The sequence below is a fragment of the Odocoileus virginianus genome, chromosome 13, assembly GCF_023699985.2.
Source record: "Odocoileus virginianus isolate 20LAN1187 ecotype Illinois chromosome 13, Ovbor_1.2, whole genome shotgun sequence".
In the NCBI taxonomy this organism is placed as follows: Eukaryota; Metazoa; Chordata; class Mammalia; order Artiodactyla; family Cervidae; genus Odocoileus; species Odocoileus virginianus.
The window spans coordinates 42307261-42329577 of record NC_069686.1 but is presented as its reverse complement, the minus strand read 5'-3'; positions in this window follow the sequence as shown (position 1 = coordinate 42329577).

The window sequence follows — 22317 nt, the reverse complement described above, 5'->3', positions numbered from 1 at the left end:
TATTTCTCCTGGTAATCTTGATTCCAGCTTGTGCTTCTTCCAGCCCAGTGTTTCTCATGATGTATGTACTCTGCATATAAGTTAAATAAGCAGGGTGACAATATACAGCCTTGACGTACTCTTTTTCCTATTTGGAATCAGTTTGTTGTTCCATGTCCAGTTCCAACTGTTGCTTCCTGACCTGCATACAGATTTCTCAAGAGGCAGGTCAGGTGGTCTGGTATTCCCATCTCTTTTGGAATTTTCCACAGTTTATTATGATCCACACAGTTGAAGGCTTTGGCATAGTCAATAAAGCAGAAATAGATGTTTTTCTGGAACTCTCTTGCATTTTCGATGATCCAACAGATGTTAGCAATTTGACCTCTGGTTCCTCTGCCTTTTCTAAAACCAGCTTGAACATCTGGAAGTTCTTGGTTCACGTATTGCTGAAGCCTGATTTGGAGAATTTTGAGCATTACTTTACTAGCGTGTGAGATGAGTGCAATTGTGTGGTAGTTTGAGCATTCTTTGGGATTGCTTTTCTTAGGGATTGGAATGAAAACTGTCCTTTTCCAGTCCTGTGGCCAATGCTGAGTTTTCCATATTTGCTTGAACATTGAGTGCAGCACTTTCACAGCATCATCTTTCAGGATTTGAGATAGCTCACTAGATATCAACAAGTACTTGGAGTAGCATGTTAGCAGTTGGATTGGTGCACCTCTGGTACAATGGCCTTCTTCCTTCCATTTCTCAGTTCTCATCTTTCCCTTCCTTGAACATGCAAGTGAACACCATTCTTCCTGAGAGAGGCTTTCCATTTCTAGATCTCTTTCTCTCCAGTTTTTATTTGTATTAGTGGTAGATTGGTGTATATAGTTTAAAGCATCAAATAGTTCGTTTGTTAAGGGTACTCTGATCCACTGTCTCATTTTTGTCTCCTAGAAGCAGTGAGTTTCCACTCTATTATCTCTGTTTTTTTTTTTTAATTATCTCTGTATTTTAAATAACATATTCATTTACTGCTCAAATGTTCAGCTCTGGACACTTGCTTTTCAATTTTCCCTGAAAGTGAGATGTGGCTCTCTTTTTTTCCCTTACCATTCTTCCCTTCCCACATGAAAATCTTGGTTCTTCCTATCCTATATTCAAATTTTATTTTATTTTAAATATTTTTGGTCTTGCTGCATGGCATGTGAGTTCTTAGGTCCCTGACTAGGATCAACCCAGTGCCCCCTGCATTGGAAGAGTAGACTCTTAAGTATGTACAGTTTATATTATTTCAGTTACATAAATGCTATTCACATCTGATCCATATATACATAATATTTATACATATATGAATCTTTCCTCCCCTTTTTTTTCTTCTGTTTAGTTTTTCACAAATAAATAATTATCACTATTTCTATTTCAAACTCGTCTCCTGAAATCTCCTAGTGTGTTGAGAGTACCTGGAGTGTTTTTAGAGGCATCTCCTCTAACCTTTTCCTCTCTGGGTAGGTTACCTGGTACTTAGTGCATAGGAGTTACCCTTTACCTGTCTGATTGTGTTGCTTATCTCAGGTCTGTTTTCAGTTCCACATTTTTCTCTGCCAATATAGTCCTGCATTTTGTTGAAGCATATCCTTTAAGAGTTAAGAAAACAAAACAAAACAAAACAAAATGCATGGGAGAAAATGGTGTCTGAGAGTATTCTTGTATGGAAATGTCTTTATGAAAGCAATATTTTGGTATAAATTCTAGGTTAGATAAATCACTTTATTTTAGAAATTTGACAGTTTTGTTCTGCTTTCTTTTATTTTTCAGCTTTGCTATTTATCCAAAGTTATTTAAATTGCTTCTTTGTTTCTCCTAGAGGTTTGTAAGAGTTCCCTTTTGTTCTCCATATTCTGATATTTCACGGTGGTTTGCTGCTGCTGATACTGCTAAGTCACTTCAGTCGTGTCTGACTCTGTGCAACCCCATAGACGGCAGCCCACCAGGCTCCCCCGTCCCTGGGACTCTCCAGGCAAGAACACTGGAGTGGGTTGCCATTTCCTTCTCCAAGGCATGAAAGTGAAAAGTGAAAGTGAAGTTGCTCAGTTGTGTCCGACTCTTCACAACCCCACTGACTGCAGCCCACCAGGATCCTCTGTCCATGGAATTCTCCAGGCAAGGGTATTGGAGTGTGTCGCCAGTGCCTTCTCCGTCATGGTGGTTTACTCACTGTGTATTTCATGACATCTTTTATCATGAGCTTTTAGTATGTTCCTTCAATCTAGAAACTCATGGCTTCCCTAGATTAATATTATCTTGAATTATTTTTTTGGGTTCATTTTCCCCCTTTGTTCTTTCTCTCAATTCCAATTATTTGGTCTATGCAGTGTGGATCATCCATACTGACTCTGTTTTTTTTTTTTTTTTTTCTCAATTTTTTTTTATCCTTTTCTTTATTTTCTGAGAGGTTTCCTTAACTTTGTCTTCTATACCTCTTTAAGTTTTAATTTTGGCTTTCATATTTTTAAAGACTACTTCTTCTCTGAATGTTCCTTTTTAATAGATACTTATTCTTCTTTCACAAATGTAATAACTCCTTTTATAGCTTCAGTTCAGTTCAGTTTAGTCGCTCAGTTGTGTCCCCATGAATCGCAGCACATGGGCCAGGCCTCCCTGTCCATCACCAACTCCCAGAGTTTACTCAAACTCATGTCCATCAAGTCAGTGATGCCATCCAGCCATCTCATCCTATGTTGTCCCCTTCTCCTCCTGCCCCCAGTCCCTCCCAGCATCAGGGTCTTTTCCAGTGAGTCAACTCTTTGCATGACGTGGCCAAAGTATTGGAGTTTCAGCTTTAGCATCAGTCCTTCCAATGAACACCCAGGACTGATCTCTTTTATAGCTTATGAAGTATTAATTGAAGTTTCTTTGGGAGGGATTTTTTTTTCTCTTGCATAAGATATGTTTCTTCAAATGACTCTCCTTTCTCTTGGTTGTTTTTATCTTTCTCTTGTTTGCACATTTCTTTAGGTGCCAAGATATTCTTAATTACCTGTTAATATTTAAGAATAGGCCACTAAAAAGTTTCTAGGAGGCTTTAAGTATGTGAATGGGTCTGTCGACTGTGGTTCCCTCTGTAAGGCTATCTGACTAGGGCATTTCATTGGGAAGCATTTAATGTCAGACTCTTTGGGTCTTCTCTAGGGTTGGTATATTTCCCAGAGAGATAACTCCTAGTCTCTTGCCTAGAAAACAGAGGAGTGAATGCCAGCATTCCCATTGCCAGCATGGGAAGCAGAGGACCATTCCCTAATGACAATATACTTGTCTCAGTCATCCAGGCTTAAAACCTGAAAACTCTTCTTAACTATTATTCCTCCTTCATTCATAATTCCAAATTAAAAGTCATATCTTATCTTCCCACTATATTGCATATTTGTTAGCAGGACCCCAAAATTAGAGCAATATGGCAGAGTGGTTAAAAGCAAGGAATAGAAGGAGCATACCTCAACATAATAAAAGCTATATAGGACAAACCCACAGCAAGCATCACCCTCAATGGTGAAAAATTGAAAGCATTTCCCCTGAAATCAGGAACAAGACAAGGGTGCCCACTCTCACCACTCCTATTCAACATGGTTTTGGAAGTGTTGGCCACAGCAGTCAGGGCAGAAAAAGAAGTAAAAGGAATCCAGATAGGAAAAGAAGAAGTGAAACTCTCGCTGTTTGCAGATGACATGATCCTCTACATACAAAACCCTAAAGACTTAACCAGAAAATTACTAGAGCTAATCAACGAATATAGTAAAGTTGCAGGATATAAAATTAACACACAGAAATCTCTTGCATTCTTACACACTAACAATGAGAAAACAGAAAGAGAAATTAAGGAAACAATACCATTCACCATTGCAACAAAAAGAATAAAATACTTAGGAGTATATCTACCTAAAGAAACAAAAGACTTATACATAGAAAACTATAAATCACTGATGAAAGAAATCAAAGAGGACACAAACAGATGGAGAAATATACCATGTTCATGGATTGGAAAAATCAATATTGTCAAAATGGCTATACTACACAAGGCAATCTATAGATTCAATGCAATCCCTATCAAGCTACCAATGGTATTTTTCACAGAACTAGAACAGATAATTTCACAATTTGTATGGAAATACAAAAACCTCCAATAGCCAAAGTAACCTTGAGAAAGAAGAATGGAACTGGAGGAATCAACTTGCCTGACTTCAGACTCTACTACAAAGCCACAGTCATCAAGACAGTATGGTACTGGCACAAAGACAGAAATATAGATCAATGGAACAGAATAGAAAGCCCAGAGATAAGTCCACGAACCTATGGTCACCTTATCTTCGACAAAGGAGGCAAGGATATACAATGGAAAAAAGACAACCTCTTTAACAAGTGGTGTTGGGAAAACTGGTCAACCACTTGTAAAAGAATGAAACTAGAACACTTTCTAACACCATACACAAAAATAAACTCAAAATGGATTAAAGATCTAAATGTAAGACCAGAAACTATCAAACTCCTAGAGGAGAACATAGGCAAAACACTCTCCGACATAAATCACAGCAGGATCCTCTATGACCCACACCCCAGAATATTAGAAACAAAAGCAAAAATAAACAAATGGGACCTAATGAAACTTAAAAGCTTTTGCACAACAAAGGAAACTATAAGCAAGGTGAAAAGACAGCCCTCAGATTGGGAGAAAATAATAGCAAATGAAGCAACAGACAAAGGATTAATCTCAAAAATATACAAGCAACTCCTCCAGCTCAACTCCAGAAAAATAAATGACCCAATCAAAAAATGGGCCAAAGAACTCAACAGACATTTCTCCAAGGAAGACATACAGATGGCTAACAAACACATGAAAAGATGCTCAACATCACTCATTAGCAGAGAAATGCAAATCAAAACCACAACGAGGTACCATTACACGCCAGTCAGGATGGCTGCTATCCAAAAGTCTACAAGCAAGAAATGCTGGAGAGGGTGTGGAGAAAAGGAACCCTCTTACACTGTTGGTGGGAATGCAAACTAGTACAGCTGCTATGGAGAACAGTGTGGAGATTCCTTAAAAAACTGGAAATAGAACTGCCATATGACCCAGCGATCCCACTTCTGGGCATACACACCGAGAAAACCAGATCTGAAAGAGACACGTGCACCCCAATGTTCATTGCAGCACTGTTTATAATAGCCAGGACATGGAAGCAACCCAGATGCCCATCAGCAGACGAATGGATAAGGAAGCTGTGGTACATATACACCATGGAATATTACTCAGCCATTAAAAAGAATTCATTTGAATCAGTTCTAATGAGATGGATGAAACTGGAGCCCATTATACAGAGCGAAGTAAGCCAGAAAGATAAAGACCATTACAGTATACTAACACATATATATGGAATTTAGAAAGATGGTAACGATAACCCTATATGCAAAACAGAAAAAGAGACACAGATGTATAGAACAGACTTTTGGACTCTGTGGGAGAAGGCAAGGGTGGGATGTTTCAAGAGAACAGCATCGAAACATGTATATTATCTAGGGTGAAACAGATCACCAGCCCAGGTTGGATGCATGAGATAAGTGCTCGGACCTGGTGCACTGGGAAGACCCAGAGGGATCGGGCGGAGAGGGAGGTGGGAGGGGGGATCGGGATGGGGAACACATGTAAATCCATGGCTGATTCATATCAATGTATGACAAAACCCACTACAATATTGTAAAGTAATTAGCCTCCAACTAATTAAAAAAAAAAAAAGAAAGAAAAAAAAAGCATGGAACGCAGAACTGGGCTTGAATTTTGTTCTGTCATTTGTTAGCTGGGTGACGTCTTTAATACTTTTATCACTTCCAAATCTCAGTTTTTAGCACCTCCTGGGATTTCTTCAACTTAAAAACTAACATTACACAGCTTTTTTTTTCTGAATAAGGAAGTTTTCTTTGTATAGTTTACAATTTCAAAGTTTTAGGTTCCTATATTTTAAAAATTAGGCACTTTTGGAAATTCACTGGTGGTCCAGTGGTTAGGACTCAGAGCTTTGAATGCCAAGGTCACGGGTTTAATTCCTAATCTGGGAACTAAGATTCTGCAGGTCATGTGACATGGGAAAAAAATTAGACTCAAAATTCATCTTGTTTTGATGTAGCACAAATCATTTTCCCCTTAATACTTGTGGTAACCATAATTTAAAAAATTTAGAATGTACAATTTTTCTCACTGTGAATAAATCAACCTTTGCTTCTAAATATTCTAATCATTTATGGATATTTCTTTGAATTTCCAAGGTCGTTATGAGCTACTTAGAAAATGTTTTTCTTTGGATTACATTTATCTCCTATAACATTGCTTTTAATAATGTTAGTGACCTACATAATGGAGTTTTTCACATGGTCAATAGTTATTCACTTTACTCTTCCTTAACAACTCTGAAAACCTTTCTGATGAATGAAATTATAGGAATTGGTGTCTAGTATGCATATAAACTGGAGAAGGCAATGGCACCCCACTCCAGTTCTCTTGCCTGGAAAATCCCACGGATGGAGGAGCCTGGTGGGCTGCAGTCCGTGGGGTCGTGAAGAGTCGGGCACGACTGAGCGACTTCACTTTCACTTTTCACTTTCATGCATTGGAGAAGGAAATGGCAACCCACTCCAGTGTTCTTGCCTGGAGAATCCCAGGGATGGCGGAGCCTGGTGGGCTGCCGTCTATGGGGTCACACAGAGTCGGACACGACTGAAGTGACTTAGCAGCAGCAGCAGCATGCATATAAACTTCAGCTGTTCCATTCATCAGCAGTTAGAAGTAACAGTAATTAGAGTGAAATTGCAGTCTATGGGCAAGTGGTAGGTGTGGCCCATCATTAATTGAAGAAGTATGTATGGAGTAGTGTCAATTGTAAAGGAAGTTTGTGCAGAGAGAATGTTTTGTCTTCAAAAAAGATTCAGGAATTGGTTATCATGCCCTGTTTCTTTTGTAAACAGGCCATATTGAAAGAAGGTGTCGTGATGTGAAAACATTTAAGAGCAGACGGTTCAGGAGTGAATTGTGGCTGAGGGATGGCTTTCACAATAGCATCAGTGAAAAGGCCCTTTTCATTTGAGTCAATGGGAGTTTGAAATATATGACGAAAGAACTCTGTTTTTTTAATGGCAATTAGGATACTATATATTATTTGTTTCTTTGTGTTTCACAGCATTGTGAGAGTTGGTGGTTTTAAAAACCTCTCTCCAAAGATAGCTAAGATCTGAATTTGGCTGTGGTCAGAGAAAATTTTCTGAGGTTAGATTGCTATTGAGAAATAGACTTTCACCTTTATTTATTTATTTTTAAAACTCTCACATGCTTTGTAAATAAACTTTTTTTGAGATTATACTTTCAGTGCTTCAAAATTCATTTGCTAATTGATACACATGGAAACACAAAACTTTAGCTCTTATTTGTGGTTAGAATGTGAAGAGCTGTGCTCTGTAGTGAAGATAATACTGGTTCCTTTTGCCTGTAATGTAAAAGCACTTTATTTTTCTGGAGACAAACAACAATTACATATTTGAAAGACCTTACTTTTGTATTATCTTTCTTGTCTGCCTCACAGAGTAGTACATTTTCCAGTTCTAATGATTTTCCTGAATATAAAGTGTAGTTTTTTCTAAAGACCATAAATATATAAAATGACAAAGACTATTAGCTCATAAGCCAAAATACACGAGTTGATTTAGCATAAATGGATGTATGAAATTGTAGAGAACAATTGTCTGGTAAAGGGTAATGTGTTCAGATCTGTTCAGCAGGTCTTTCACCTGTATTACTTAGAGGTGATTCTCCCACTCAATAAGTACTAGTTTTGGTGGCAGGTCTGTGTCCCTGTGTGATTTATGGTTTGAACTCTCTTGCTTAAGATGGCTACTCACCTGGGCTTCCTAGGTGGCTCAGTGGTGAAGAATCTGCCTGCCAATACCGGATTTAGGAGATGTGGGTTCAATCCCCGGGTTGGGAAGATCCTCTGGAGAAGGAAATGGCAAGCCACTCCAGTATTCTTGCCTGGAAAATTCCATGAACAGAGGAGCCTGGTGGACTATGGTTCATGGGGAGGCAAAGAGTTGGACTCGATTGAGTGACTGAACTCGAAAAAAGGAAGAGCCTTCTTAAAGAAGGTGTGGTAGAAGCAACAACATTTTTGTTTGCTTCTTTTAATGTTTTAAGGCTCTTGTAAGAGTGAAAACTTCTTCATTTACTGGTGGCTCAGTTGGTAAAGGCTATGCCTGCAATGTGGGAGACCCAGGTCTGATCCCTGGGTTGGCTAGATCCCCTGAAGAAGGAAATGGCAATCCTCTCCAATATTCTCGCTTGGAGAATTCCATGAGCAGGGCTCCTCTGTGGTCGCAAAGAGTTAGACACGACTGAGCAACTAACCCTTTCACTTTCACACACATTCACACACTCAAATATATGTATAGATAGATGCATAGATGTCTTCTGTCCATGTATTGGTATCTATTTATGTATCTAGGTATGTATTCATCTATGACATGTAAATATATGTAAACATATGTATATATTTAATAACCATTTCTCTATATATCTTTGTGCAGTTTTTTTTTTTTTTGGTTTATAAATAACCTGGTATCTACTTCTCAATGTATTTCTTTTTCTCCACATGTTTTTTTTCTTTCTCATAAAATTATTTATATAAGATGGATATACAGTATAATTATATAACTGATCAATCGATATTGTTTTTATTTATAACAATGAAATCATATTGTGTTTATTTCTTTGCATAACGTTTTACCAAAATCCCTGTAAGAGAATCAGTATAGCTCTAAAACTAGTTATTTTAAAAAGTTGCATATTGTTCCATGGTAAAAGTGAACCACAATTTATTTTGCCATCAGTCTTAATCATAGTCATTCATCTGACTTCCAAGCAACCTTAGTTTCAGCTATTACAAATAATATCTTATCACACATACTTCTAAATATTTTTGATTTTATTTCTACAAGATATATTTGAAAAAGTGAAATTCCTAGTTGAATAATATGTATATTTTAATTTTAAGCATAAAAATTAAAATTTCTAGAGGGATTACACTTACTTTTTTGAGGGTTTGCCATTCTGTTGGGTACAAAGTGATATCTCATTACTAAAGACTTTAATATGCATTTCCTTAATTGTCAGTTTGAAAAATAATACATATATACACATATATACATCATGAGTCAGGGATTTTGACTATGGAAATGTGTTTCCATAGTAGGGGTAGGAGCATCCTCTAAGATATCATCAGTAATTCCTGACTCATGACATTTATCCCCTTGTGTCAACTTTTCACTTTGTGCACTGGATTTAGTTATCAGTTAGTTGTCAGCTTCTAACAGGTAGAATACAGAAGATGTAATGGGACGTCACTTCTGAGATAAGGTTAAAAAAATGGCGACAGATTTTCTTCTTGAGTACTCTCTCTTGCTCGCTTCCTGCTGTTCACAATGTGGGAAGTCATCTGAAATGTCTTGAGGCAGCATTATGAAGAGGTCCATGTGTCGAGGAAGGAAGCCTGCTGGAAACCGTGTAAGGACATTTGAAAGCAGCTGTCCTCTGACTAATTCAGACTTCATGAGTCTGTAGTGGTCCAGCTTAACTGCAACTTTAGGAGAGATTTAGAGTAAAAGAACCTAGGTAAAGCAAACGAAGCAACAGACAAAGGATTAATCTCAAAAATATACAAGCAACTCCTCCAGCTCAACTCCAGAAAAATAAATGACCCAATCAAAAAATGGGCCAAAGAACTCAACAGACATTTCTCCAAGGAAGACATACAGATGGCTAACAAACACATGAAAAGATGCTCAACATCACTCATTATCAGAGAAATGCAAATCAAAACCACAATGAGGTACCATTATACGCCAGTCAGGATGGCTGCTATCCAAAAGTCTACAAGCAATAAATGCTGGAGAGGGTGTGGAGAAAAGGGAACCCTCTTACACTGTTGGTGGGAATGCAAATTAGTACAGCCACTATGGAAAACAGTGTGGAGATTTCTTAAAAAGCTGGAAATAGAACTGCCGTATGACCCAGCAATCCCACTTCTGGGCATACACACCAAGGAAACCAGATCTGAAAGAGACACATGCACCCCAATGTTCATCGCAGCACTGTTTATAATAGCCAGGACATGGAAGCAACCCAGATGCCCATCAGCAGACGAATGGATTAGGAAGCTGTGGTACATATACACCATGGAATATTACTCAGCCATTAAAAAGAATTCATTTGAATCAGTTCTAATGAGATGGATGAAACTGGAGCCCATTATACAGAGCAAAGTAAGCCAGAAAGATAAAGACCATTACAGTATACTAACACATATATATGGACTCTAGAAAGATGGTAACAATGACCCTATATGCAAAACAGAAAAAAAGACTCAGATGTATGGAACAGACTTGTGGACTCTGGGAGAAGGCGAGGGTGGGATGTTTCAGGAGAACAGCATTGAAACATGTATATTATCTAGGGTGAAATGGATAACCAGCTCAGGTTGGGTACATGAGACAAGTGCTCGGGCCTGGTGCACTGGGAAGGCCCAGAGGGATCGGGTGGAGAGGGAGGTGGGAGAGGGGACTGGGATGGGGAGTACATGTAAATCCATGGCTAATTCATATCAATGTATAACAAAAACTACTGTAATGATGTAAAGTAATTAGCCTCCAACTAATAAAAATTAAAAAAAAAAAAAAAAAAAGAACCTAGGTAAGATACTCCCCAATCACTGACTCATAGAAACTGTGAAGAAATAAATATTTGCTAAGTTTCTAACTTTGGGAGACAGTTTGATATGCAACAAAAGATAACTACTACACATAAGGTTCTTATACTTTTCCATCAGCTTATAACTACTACATTCTGATTATTTACCTATAACCTTTTATAATCTTTGTAGACATTTTTTCCTGTTCTGACATGTGCACATTGCTTTAGTTATGCTATCTTTTGCTGCAGAATTTAAGTCTGCATAGTAAATATTTTCTCTTTCCCCCTTTTTGATCTTTTGGCCTAACACTAGGTAAAATACATGACATTCTAAATTTTTTCTATGATTATTGTTGTTTTATATTTTACTCAAATCTTTAATTCATGTGAAATTTATTTTATAAAACATGACTGACATGTTATATCTCCTGAGGAATTCCTCTAAGTTGGTTAATTTTTTTTTAAATGATTTCTGGGTTTTTGTATCTTTTTTCTATATTTTGAGATATTTCCTGTACTTGATTTTTCAGGAAAATTAGTCAAGTCTCATCAGTAACATATTCATCTTTAATTTATATATTACATTTTAAAATTTGATAACCACATTTCCTGTTTGGGTTGGTTTTTCCTAATGTTGTGATTGAATCATTTTATGTACATTTACAGTTCTGTGTCAATTAAATCTACTGATTTCTAGCTGCAGTTCTGTTTTACTAGGGACTGTCTAGTCTGGATGTTCTGCTTCTTCTCCCCCTTTAGTTGCTGGTCCCTGAGGAACACTGCAATTTTTCCTCGCCAGCTTATTGTACATCTTACTCTGTGGTGCCAGCTTAATTTTGGCATCCTTGTGCAGTGCAATCCCCTACATGATGGAAAAATTTGTAGTCCACATCTGCAAGTGTGAATGCTGTTCTCCTTTAGGGTATCAAAAGGAAGCCTCTTCATTCCTAGTATCTAGGAAGTTTGGACTTGTAGAATCAGTGGTAGGAACTCAGTTTAGCAACTCTTGATTTCTTTTCTTCCAGGGGAATCAGCCTGCTATAATAATTTTTTTCTCCCAGAGGTACACAGATCTTTTATACCTGGAGAAGTGACATGCCTGCTGGGCCTGGCAGCTGCTCAGTTCTGGAATACTAGTTGATGTTTTGATTAGACTAGGGGAGATTACATCAATAATGTATGTCAGATGTCGTCTTCCCAGCTTTTCTCACTGCAGTCCGAACTCACCATGATATGATTTTCATGTAGTTCATATTACCAAGAAGTTCAAAATAATAAACTTGAAATTGTTCACATTAAGCATAAGAACAAATCAAGATATGTCATTTGTGACTCCTGAATCTGGAAAATTATAAATGCCAAGTGTATATTCCACTGAAATGGAGAAGGGAATCCAGAATTAGAACTGAACAACTTAGGCTTCCTTTTTCAAATTTAAATTATAGTATTTTCTAAAGAAGTGTGACTTTGGGAGGGGGTTGGATTTTATTCTTGTTTTAGTCATCTATGAGAGATTTTAGAGTATGCTTAAAGAAAAGAAATAATAAAAAATATAAAATGACCTGTCTAAGAAGTTTGAGGAAACTGTGATATAATTTCCACAAATCTATTACAAAATGACAAGCAACAATAAAGCAAAGTTCAAACTTTAAGTGAAGGTGAACTTCACTGCAAGTAATTTTTATTCAGTTATTCTTTAAAGTGACAATTCAATTGAGATGATATATTTCATCAACAACTTAATTATGTCCTGTATTATATATGTGTGTGTCTGTGTACACACATAGATATGTTTCAGATTAATCCTCTTGTATTTTACTAATAAATATAAATGACTTACTAGATGAATAATACTAAAACATGTATGTAGGTTAGGACTTCCCAGGTGGTTCAGTGGTAAAGAATCTGCCTGCGAATGCAGGAGATGAAAGAGATCATGGGTTCAATTCCTGGTTGGGGAGATCCCCTGGAGGAGAGAGCATGGCAGTCCATTCCAGTATCTTGCCTAGAGAATCCCCATGGACAGAGGAGCCTGGTGGGCTACAGTCCACGGAGTCACAAAGAGTCAGACACGACTGAAGTGAATTAGTACACATAGCACACACAAGTTAGTCCTATGGTTATTAATGCAGTGTAAGTGTACAAAGATCACAATTAGTAAATATGATGAATACTGTGGAATATTTCACAATTAGACTAATTTCAAAATAATCACAGAATTATGAATAAAGGAAAACCCACATTGTCAAAATCAGTCTGTCCTTTTAGGTGAATTACCAGTCCAGAAGACAATCCTCTAGGATAGAGGATTATGTAGGGCCAGGTGATGACTCTGCTCATGGAGTAAATTGGGACTTGAGAAGCAAAACAAAACAAAGAAATGCTGTTTCTATAAGCAGCATTTTTGGAGATAAAAAATAGGAAATATTTTAAAGTGATTTAAGTTGGCAATTTAGGGGCTACAATCAGGGAAATGGTAGCTAATGTATTTTAAATAGAGAACTATAGGTCTCATAAATTTTGCTATGTCTTAGCAATGTTTACAGTTTTTTCATCTTCTTGATATATTGACATTTGTATAAATATGTAAAGTGCTTCTTTGTCCCTTATAAAAATCTTTGACTTAAAGTCTTCTTTTTCTGATGTCAGTATAGACACTCCTGCTCTCTTTTGGGTGCTACTTGTATGTATCTTTTTCCATCCTTTCATTTTGAACATATTTTTTGTCTTTGGATTTAAAGTGAGTTACTTGTAAATAGCAGATATTTGGATCAAGCTTTTATTTTTATTAATTCATTACTCCAATTCCTGTATTTTAATTGGTGAGTTAATTCCATGTACATTTAAAATGATGACTTAAAGGGAAAGACTTACTTCTGACAATTTTAAATTTATTTTTTACATGTTTTATATGTTTTTTGTTCCTCAATACCTCTATTCTGAATGGTCTAGTGGTTTTCCCTACTTTGTTCAATTTTAGTCTGGTTTGGCAATAAGGAGTTCATGATCTGAGCCACAATCAGCTCCCAGTCTTATTTTTTCTGACTGTATAGAGCTTCTTTATCTTTGGCTGCAAAGAATATAATCAATCAGATTTCTATATTGACCATCTGGTGATGTCCATGTGTAGAGTCTCCTCTTGGTATTGTTGGAAGAGGGTGTTTGCTATTACCAGTGTGTTGTCTTTGCAAAACTCTATAAGCCTTTGCCTTGCTTCATTCTGTATTCCAAGGCCAAATTTGCCTGTTACTCCAGGTATTTCTTGACTTCCTACTTTTGCATTCCAGCCCCCTCTAACAAAAAGGACAACTTTTTTGGGTGCTAGTTCTAGATGGTCTTGTAGGTCTTCATAGAACCATTCAACTTCAGTTTCTTCAGCATTACTGGTCAGGGCATAAATGAAGACTAAGATCATGGCATCTGGTCCAATCACATCATGGCAAATAGATAGGGAAATAATGGAAACAGTGACAGATTTTATTTTTGGGGGGCTCCAAAAATCACTGCTGATGGTGACTGCAGCCTTGATATTAAAAGACGCTTGCTCCTTGGAAGAAAAGTTATGACCAACCTAGACCAAATATTAAAAAGCAGAGACATTACTTTTCTGACAAAGTCCCTCTAGTCAAAGCTGTGGTTTTTTCAGTAGTCATGTATGGATGTGAGAGTTTGACTATAAAGAAGACTGAGCACCACAGAATTGATGCTTTTGAACTGTGGTGTTGAACAATACTCTTGAACAGCAAGGAGATCCAACCAGTCCATCCCAAATGAAATCAGTCCTGAATATTCAGTGGAAGGACTGATTCTGAAGCTGAAACTCCCATACTTTGGCCACCTGATGCAAAGAACTGACTCATTGGAAAAGACCCTGATGCTGGGAAGGATTGGGGGCAGGAGGAGAAGGGGAAGACAGAGGATGAGATGGTTGGATGGCATCACCAACTCAATGGATATGAATTTCAGTAAGCTCTGGGAGTTGGTGATGGACAGGGAAGCCTGGCATGCTGCAGTTCATAGGGTCTCAAAAGAGTTGGTCCTGAATGAGCGACTGAACTGAACTGAACTAAACCTCTATTCTGCCTTCTCTGTTTAGTTGGTTTTATCCTAGTGTCCTAACTCCCTCCTTGCTTCCTTTTCTGTATTTCTTTTTGTAATTTTCTTAGCTACTTCTGATAATAATATTTACCTTCTAAATGTCTAGCAATTTAACTTGAATCAATGACAATGTAGCTTTAATAGTATAGAAAAACTTCTCCTTTACAATTCTGTCTCCCATTATTTCAGTTTATTGTTGTCCCAGACTACTTCTTTTTAAATCATGTGCCATTAACTTAGATTTATAATTACTTTTCTATGCATTTATGTTTTACATCACTTTTTTTAAAAAAAAGAGTTGCAAACAAAAAATAAGATAATGCTGACTTTTATATTTTCCTATGAAGTTACCTTTAGTGAAGTTATCTCTTTGTATGGTTTTGAGCTACAGAAGAACTATACAAAAAAGATCATGACCCAGATAATCATGATGGTGTGATCACTCACCTAGAGTCAGACATCCTGGAAAGTGAAGTCAAGTGGGCCTTAGGAAGCAATGCTACGAACAAAGCTAGTGGAGGTAATGATATTCCAGTTGAGTTATTTTAAATCCTAAAAGAAGATGCTGTGAAAGTGTTGCACTCAGTATGCCAGCAAATTTGAAAAACTCAGCAGTGGCCACAGGACTGGAAAAGGTCAGTTTTCATTCCGATCCCTAAGAAAGACAATGCCAAAGAATGCTCGAACTACTGCACAATTGCTCTCATCTCACACGCTAGTAAAGTATTGCTCAAAATTCTCCAAGTGAGGCTTCAACAGTACGTGAACCGTGAACTTCCAGATGTTCAAGCTGGTTTTAGGAAAGGCAGAGGAACCAGGGATCAAATTGCCAACATCCGCTGGATCATCGAAAAAGCAAGATAGTTCCAGAAAAACATCTATTTCTGTTTTATTGACTATGCCAAAACCTTTGACTGTGTGGATCACAATAAACTGTGGACAATTCTGAAAGAGATGGGAATACTAGACCACCTGACCTGCCTCCTGAGAAATCTGTATGCAGGTCAGGAAACAACAGTTAGAACTGGACATGGAACAACAGACTGGTTCCAAATAGGGAAAGAAATACATAAAGGCTGTATATTGTCACCCTGCTTATTTAACTTATATGCAGAGTACATCATGAGAAATGCTGGGCTGGAGGAAGCACAAGTTGGAATCAAGATTGCTGGGAGAAATATCAATAACCTCAGATATGCAGATGACACCACTCTTATGGCAGAAAGTGAAGAACCGAAGAGACTCTTGATGAAAGTGAAAGAGGAGAGTGAAAAAGTTGGCTTAAAGCTCAACATTCAGAAAACTAAGATCATGGCATCCAGTCCCATCACTTCATGCAAATAGATGGAGAAACAGTGGAAACAGTAACAGACTTTATTTGGGGAGCTACAAAATCACTGCAGATGGTGATGGCAGCCATGAAATTAAAAGAAGCTTATTCCTTGGAAGGAAAGTTATGACCAACCTAGACAGCATATTAAAAAGCAGAGACATTTCTTTGCCAAAAAAGGTTTATCTAGTCAAGGCTATGGTTTTTTCAGTGGTCATGTATGGATGTGAGAGTTGAACTATAAAGAAAGCTGAATGCTGAAGAATTGATGTTCTTGAACTGAGGTATTGGAGGACTCTTGAGAGTCCCTTGAACTGACAGGAGATCCAACCAGTCCATCCTAAAGGAAATCAGTCCTGAATATTCATTGGAAGGACTGATGTTGAAGCTGAAACTCCAATACTTTGGCCACCTGATGCAAAGAACTGACTCATTTGAAAAGACCCTGATGCTGGGAAAGATTGAAGGTGGGAGGAGAAGGGGATGACAGAGAATGAGATGGTTGGATGGCATGAATTTGAGTAAACTCTGGGAGTTGGTGATGGCTGGGAGACCTGGTGTGCTGCAGTCCATGGGGTCGCAAAGAGTTGGACACAACTGAGTGACTGAACTGAACAGATGGCTTTGATCTGCTGTCTAGTGTTTTTTAATTTCAGCCTGAAAAGTTCACTTTGACAATTCTTGTAACTTCTGTGCCCCCAGCTTCTGTTTATATGGGAATGTCTTGATTTCTCCTTCATTTTTCTTTCTTTTTTTTTTGACCGGGGCTCACAGTTCTTATTGGTCTGATTCTTGGAACAGAGAGGAGTAGGGACAGAAGAACCCCCACCGGCTTGGGTAACAGCTACTGGGGCTCAGCAGAGAGTTGCCTGTGGGACATACTGAGGAGTAGCCTCTCCAGAGTCCCTCTGGCGCCCACTGCTGCCTGCCTGTTCGCTGGGGGTTAAAGGAAACGAGGAACGAGAGATTGTAATTGTTAGGCATGTCCTTCCAGCCATAGGAGCGAGGCCCTCCTACCTTAACCGGAGGCCTGCTGGAATCTGAGGCTGGGCCACGTGGGCTTTCTGCTGAGTTCGGTTTTCGCTGCCCCGGTTTCCAGAACGATGGGCCTTCCCCTGCGCTGGGTTTTCCTCGCGTTCTGCTTCTACCGCGGGAGCTTCGCTGAGTTGGGCTCCTGCTGCGCTTCGCCTCTTCCGCGTGGAGGTTGTTTTAGCCAGGTTTTATCCGGGTCACGGTACCATAGATGTCACGCGAGTGTATGCTCCTCGGTTCTTGGTCTCGTCACAACAAAAATTTGGAGTGACGGACATTAAAGCCCACTGGCGGGTCACAGCTCTCGGAGGACAGACTGTGTTACAGCTCTCAGGTCTCAAACGGACCGTGTTATAGCTCTTAAATAAATCAGCGTTACAGCTCTATTTATTTAGATAATAGCAGGAAAATCCATCTTTGAGGCCTGAGGGCACGTTGATCCAAAGACCGGAAGAGAAGATCGCCCCATCGCGCGGGGGAGAGGGAGGGGGCAAAAGGCGGGGAAGACGGCGTTGGCTCCCCTTTTTATATGTTTCTCTGTCCCTGGGCCTGCCTTATGTAAATTGGGCTTAGGCAGGAGCGTTGTTTGTTTTACCTGAGGTTCTCACTCCGGTCCTCGGACCTTCCTTTGTTCTATTTTCGCGGGCTTTCCCTTCCAGGTCTTTTAGCCACCGCCATTTTGGACTCTTTCTCCCTATTCTACCTACCTAACATTCCCCCCTCAAGAGATGGGAGGCCCAATTCTTTGGGAATAGGGGCGTCGAGGTCTCTCTGGCTACTTCCTGCTGAACTGGGACGGTGAGGGGCATTGGGCCTCCCCCTCTTGCTAGTCTCAGGCCTCAGAGTCCTTACAGCGGTGTCCATCTAAGGGTGACTGATGTTTTCTGTGGTTGGCTGTAGTTTTATCTTTGTTGAACTGGCGCTGCATGTCATAGCTTGACCTGCCACATCCAGTTGCACCCTTGGCTCCAGCCCCGTGATGGTTATCTGTCTCCTTCATTTTTCAAAAATAGTTTTGCTAGACACAGAATTATTGGTTGATAGGATTTTCTTTTTTCCCTTTAATCTCTTTAATATGTCATCCCCCTGCATTCTGGCCTCCATGGTTTCTGATGAGAAATTGCTGTTAAACTTACTGAGGATACATTATACAAGAGGAGCTCTATCTCTGTCTTGATGCTTTCAAGAGTCTTTCTTTGCCTTTCAACAGTTTGATTATGTGTCTGTGGATCTCTTTGTGTTTCTTAGAGTTGGTAGAGGTTTTTGGATGTATAGATTCAACACCAAATTGGTTATTTGTTGTTGTTTTGTTTTTAGCCATTGTTTCTTTAAATATTCTCTCTGTCCCTTTCTCTCTGCTTTTGTTCTGGACTATCATATTATGTATATTGGTGTACTTGAGGGTACTTCACTGGTATTTTAGGATCTGATCTTGTCCTTTCATTTCTTTCTCCTCTGTTCACCAGACTAGATAAATTCAAATGGCATATATTCAAGTTTAGTGAATCTTCTGCCTGCTCAAATGTATGTTGAACCCCTCTAGTGAATTTTACATTTCAGATATTGTAGTTTGTAGCCTCAGAATTTCTATTTGAATCCTATTGGTGTTTATTTCTTGTTGATATTCTCTATTTGTTGAGCTATCATTTTCTCTTTAATTACTTTACAATTTTTTTTTTTTAACTCTTTGAGCATATGAAAGACAGTTGATTTAAAGTCCCTGCTTAGATGCTTAATCTCTGGGGTTCCAGGTGTGCTTTCTGCCAAATTCTTTCCATCCTGAAAATAAGTCATACTTTCCTATTTCTTTGCATGTCTCATAATGTTTACTTGAAAACTGGGCATTTTGTGTATCATAAGGTAGTAACTGTGGGAATCAGAAATTAATCCCTCCCCAGAGTTTGATGTTGTGACTTGTGGACTGTAGTTGTCTATTTCTTTAGTAATATTTACAAACTACTCTTGCAAAGACTCTATCCTTTATTATGTGTGATCATGTAAGTCTCTGTTACATTATCTCAGCAGTTAACAGTAACCTGATTGGAATATCCTTAAATGCCAAAATATAGTAGCTTCTTTGTTCATTAATCACTCCTCAATTATTGTGAGATTTCCTATTATTATCCAGAGTTTCAAAAGAGTTAATTCTGTAAGTTTTTGCCAGCTTAATCATTGCTTCTATAGGGGAATGGATCTATGGAACTTCTTTCTTTGCTACTGCTAGTGATTACTCCTTACCAACATTATTTTGTTCTCTTTGGGGGAAAATGAATTAGATGCTACAACTTTATTTACTCATATTCTTCTTTGTTTATTACTATGTAAGTCTTTAGAAAATTTTCTCTTATGATTTCCAAAAACATAGGCTCAAGATGAACATGTAGATGTGAAATAAAAGTCAGTGTTTTGGACTCTGTAAACTATTGTTCTTTCCATAGATGTAATATTTATGCTAATTAAAAATAACTTAAAGGAAATTTTCATCTTAAAATTAACTTTAGCAATTTCCTGTCTTATACTAACAAAAACACAATTTGGAATCATCATAGGAATAGCCCTTTGCATAATTTTTTTTCCTGCTTGTTTTGGGAATGGTATAGTTTTAAAAAAAGTTTTAGAGTAGCTTTATTCAACTCTTCATTCATCTATCAAATGCACTCATTTCCAATAATTGAATTTAGTAATATGAATTATTTATTGCTGATATTCCAATAGTTTTTAATGATTATGGAGCTAAAAACTACTTTCTCGCTATAAACTGTAGTTTTATTACCATATCTATGTAACTAAAGAAATAGACTAATATATTTGTCATAATTAAAGAAAGGGTTTTACAAAATACCTCATGTAAGCTATGAACCTTATGAAAGTTCTGTTTCTAAAGAAAAATATTCAAACTCAATCCATGATATATATCAATATCTTGCTTCACAAAAAATATATAATATTTTTAAAAAGTGAGATAAATCTTTATTAAAAATAACTAAATTTTTGTTTATCTCTACCCTAAAAATGCCTTAGGGGGAGCCAACTTAATTTTAAATAATTGAATTTATTTTATTTTTTACACTTCAATTATATTATATTTATATGTGAAAATATGATAATGATTAATAAACTGCCATGAAGTATTTTGTTGGTGCTTTTGAATAGTGTATCTTTAATGTGGCAGCTCTTAACAGTTAAAGGAACTTTGACAGTTAAGTAATCCCTTCACCACTTAAGTAAAACAGGATTTTATTATTAAGTACATTGCCTGGAAATGGTGGGCCTTTTTCATTCACACTATAAACAGTTTTGTTAGATTGGTAATCCTGCTTGTCAGATTTGTTCACTGTTTGATATTAATCAGTAGGTTTATAAAAGGTACAGCACTGGACTGCAATGAACAGAAAATGCATTATAAATAATGTTTCCATAAATCACAGAGAGTCAGACACCTCTAAGTCTGAGGTATACAGAATATTTTGACATTTCGTGGGTGGTTTGATAGTTTGCTACTAAACTAAAAGTTTAATAGCAAAGCTACCGTCCATTTCATTACATGACTATTAGATCTCCCAGTATAAATTTGTTAAAAGTTCATGGGCTATCATTTTTTGGAGCATTTAATATTAACTTTTTCAAGTTTGTATGCCTCTAAAATATGCACAATAAAATGCAGTAATTACATCATAAATTATATACTTTATATCATAAGCAGTTATATCACATATCTGATTCTTCTTTAAATTTTTTTCTATAGTTCAGAAAGCTTTCGACATCACTTTACGTAAATAGTGCATTGTGTAGTTAAAAGTTTTATTCACAAAGTATAGTTTTTTTAACTTTCAAAAGCTGGGGCTGATTTGGAAGTGGTTTTACAATTTTTTAGGGACTCAAGGCTTTGAATATATACTATTAAGAGGTTTGTTTTGAGGAATCATTAAATTAACAGCAAGTTAGGATAAAATGATGGAAAATGACTCATGATAATCCTATATGATTCCTGGGTGAACATATAAGTATCTTTGCTGGTTTGGCAAATAGATCTTCATTTCCAAAATATGTAGATTACAGAAATGAATATATACATATTGACCAAAAGCAATTTGGCCTAAAATGTTCTTTGACTTCTCAGTGTTTCCTGGCTCCTTCCAATCCTTCCAGCTTTCCCTGTGGCTATCTGTCCTCATGCTCACAGTTTTAAGGGGCTGGCAAATTTGAAATATTCTCCATGCTTAGCTTAGTGTTTCCAAGTTGCACAAGAATATTATTTGGTTCTGAATTCTTCTCTCCTTGCCACTCTCTTGTTTCCTCTTTGGGCCCTGAATCTTAATATTTTCCTCCCAGATGAGAGTTTGCTCTGTTGTGGCACCATCAGATTTCAGCAAATGCTGGAGGGCAGTGGGAAGCTCAGAGAGACAAAAGAAGAAATCGTGTCCATTTTTTTTTTTTTTATCGTGTCCATTTTTAACAGGAGTCAAAACTACTTAGTCCTGAGTCTACAGTAGGATCAGAGTCTTGAATCTGTTATTTAAGGTCTGTTACAATCCTTAAATTACTAGCATATACATATAAATGATAGGTAGGCTTTTAAGGCTTCTTTACCATCAACCCTTCACTCTACAGTGATGGAGAACTGAAGAGTTATTCTTAACAGGCCTGATTCACAGTGTAATTTCTTTGGCTTTTCTTTTTATGAGTGCAGGATTGCCGATAAAAATGCAGCCAAGCAACAGGCATTTTGGAGTCTGTTCAGGTGTGGCAGCTGCGTGAATGTGTGAACTCACAGTTAGGAGTCAGAGACCTGCGTTGCAGGATGTTTGGACCATGGCAGACAAATATATCTCAGATGCATTATGGAGTTGAACATGATGAGTTGTGAGCCAGAAAATCTGGCTTCTGGTCAAGGACTTACCATTACCTCTATGTTCTCCATTAGTCTCTAAAACTTGTGGGCTACAACTTTTATAATTAAAAAAGGGTTGCAGTCTATGGTTTCTCAAGCTCCTTAATTCTTTAATAGCTATATGATGATACTGAATGTGATATGTCTTCATAGTAAATGCTAATAAAAGGAGAAGATAAACTATGAAATGGGGGAGAAGAGGCAAGAAGCAACTACTTT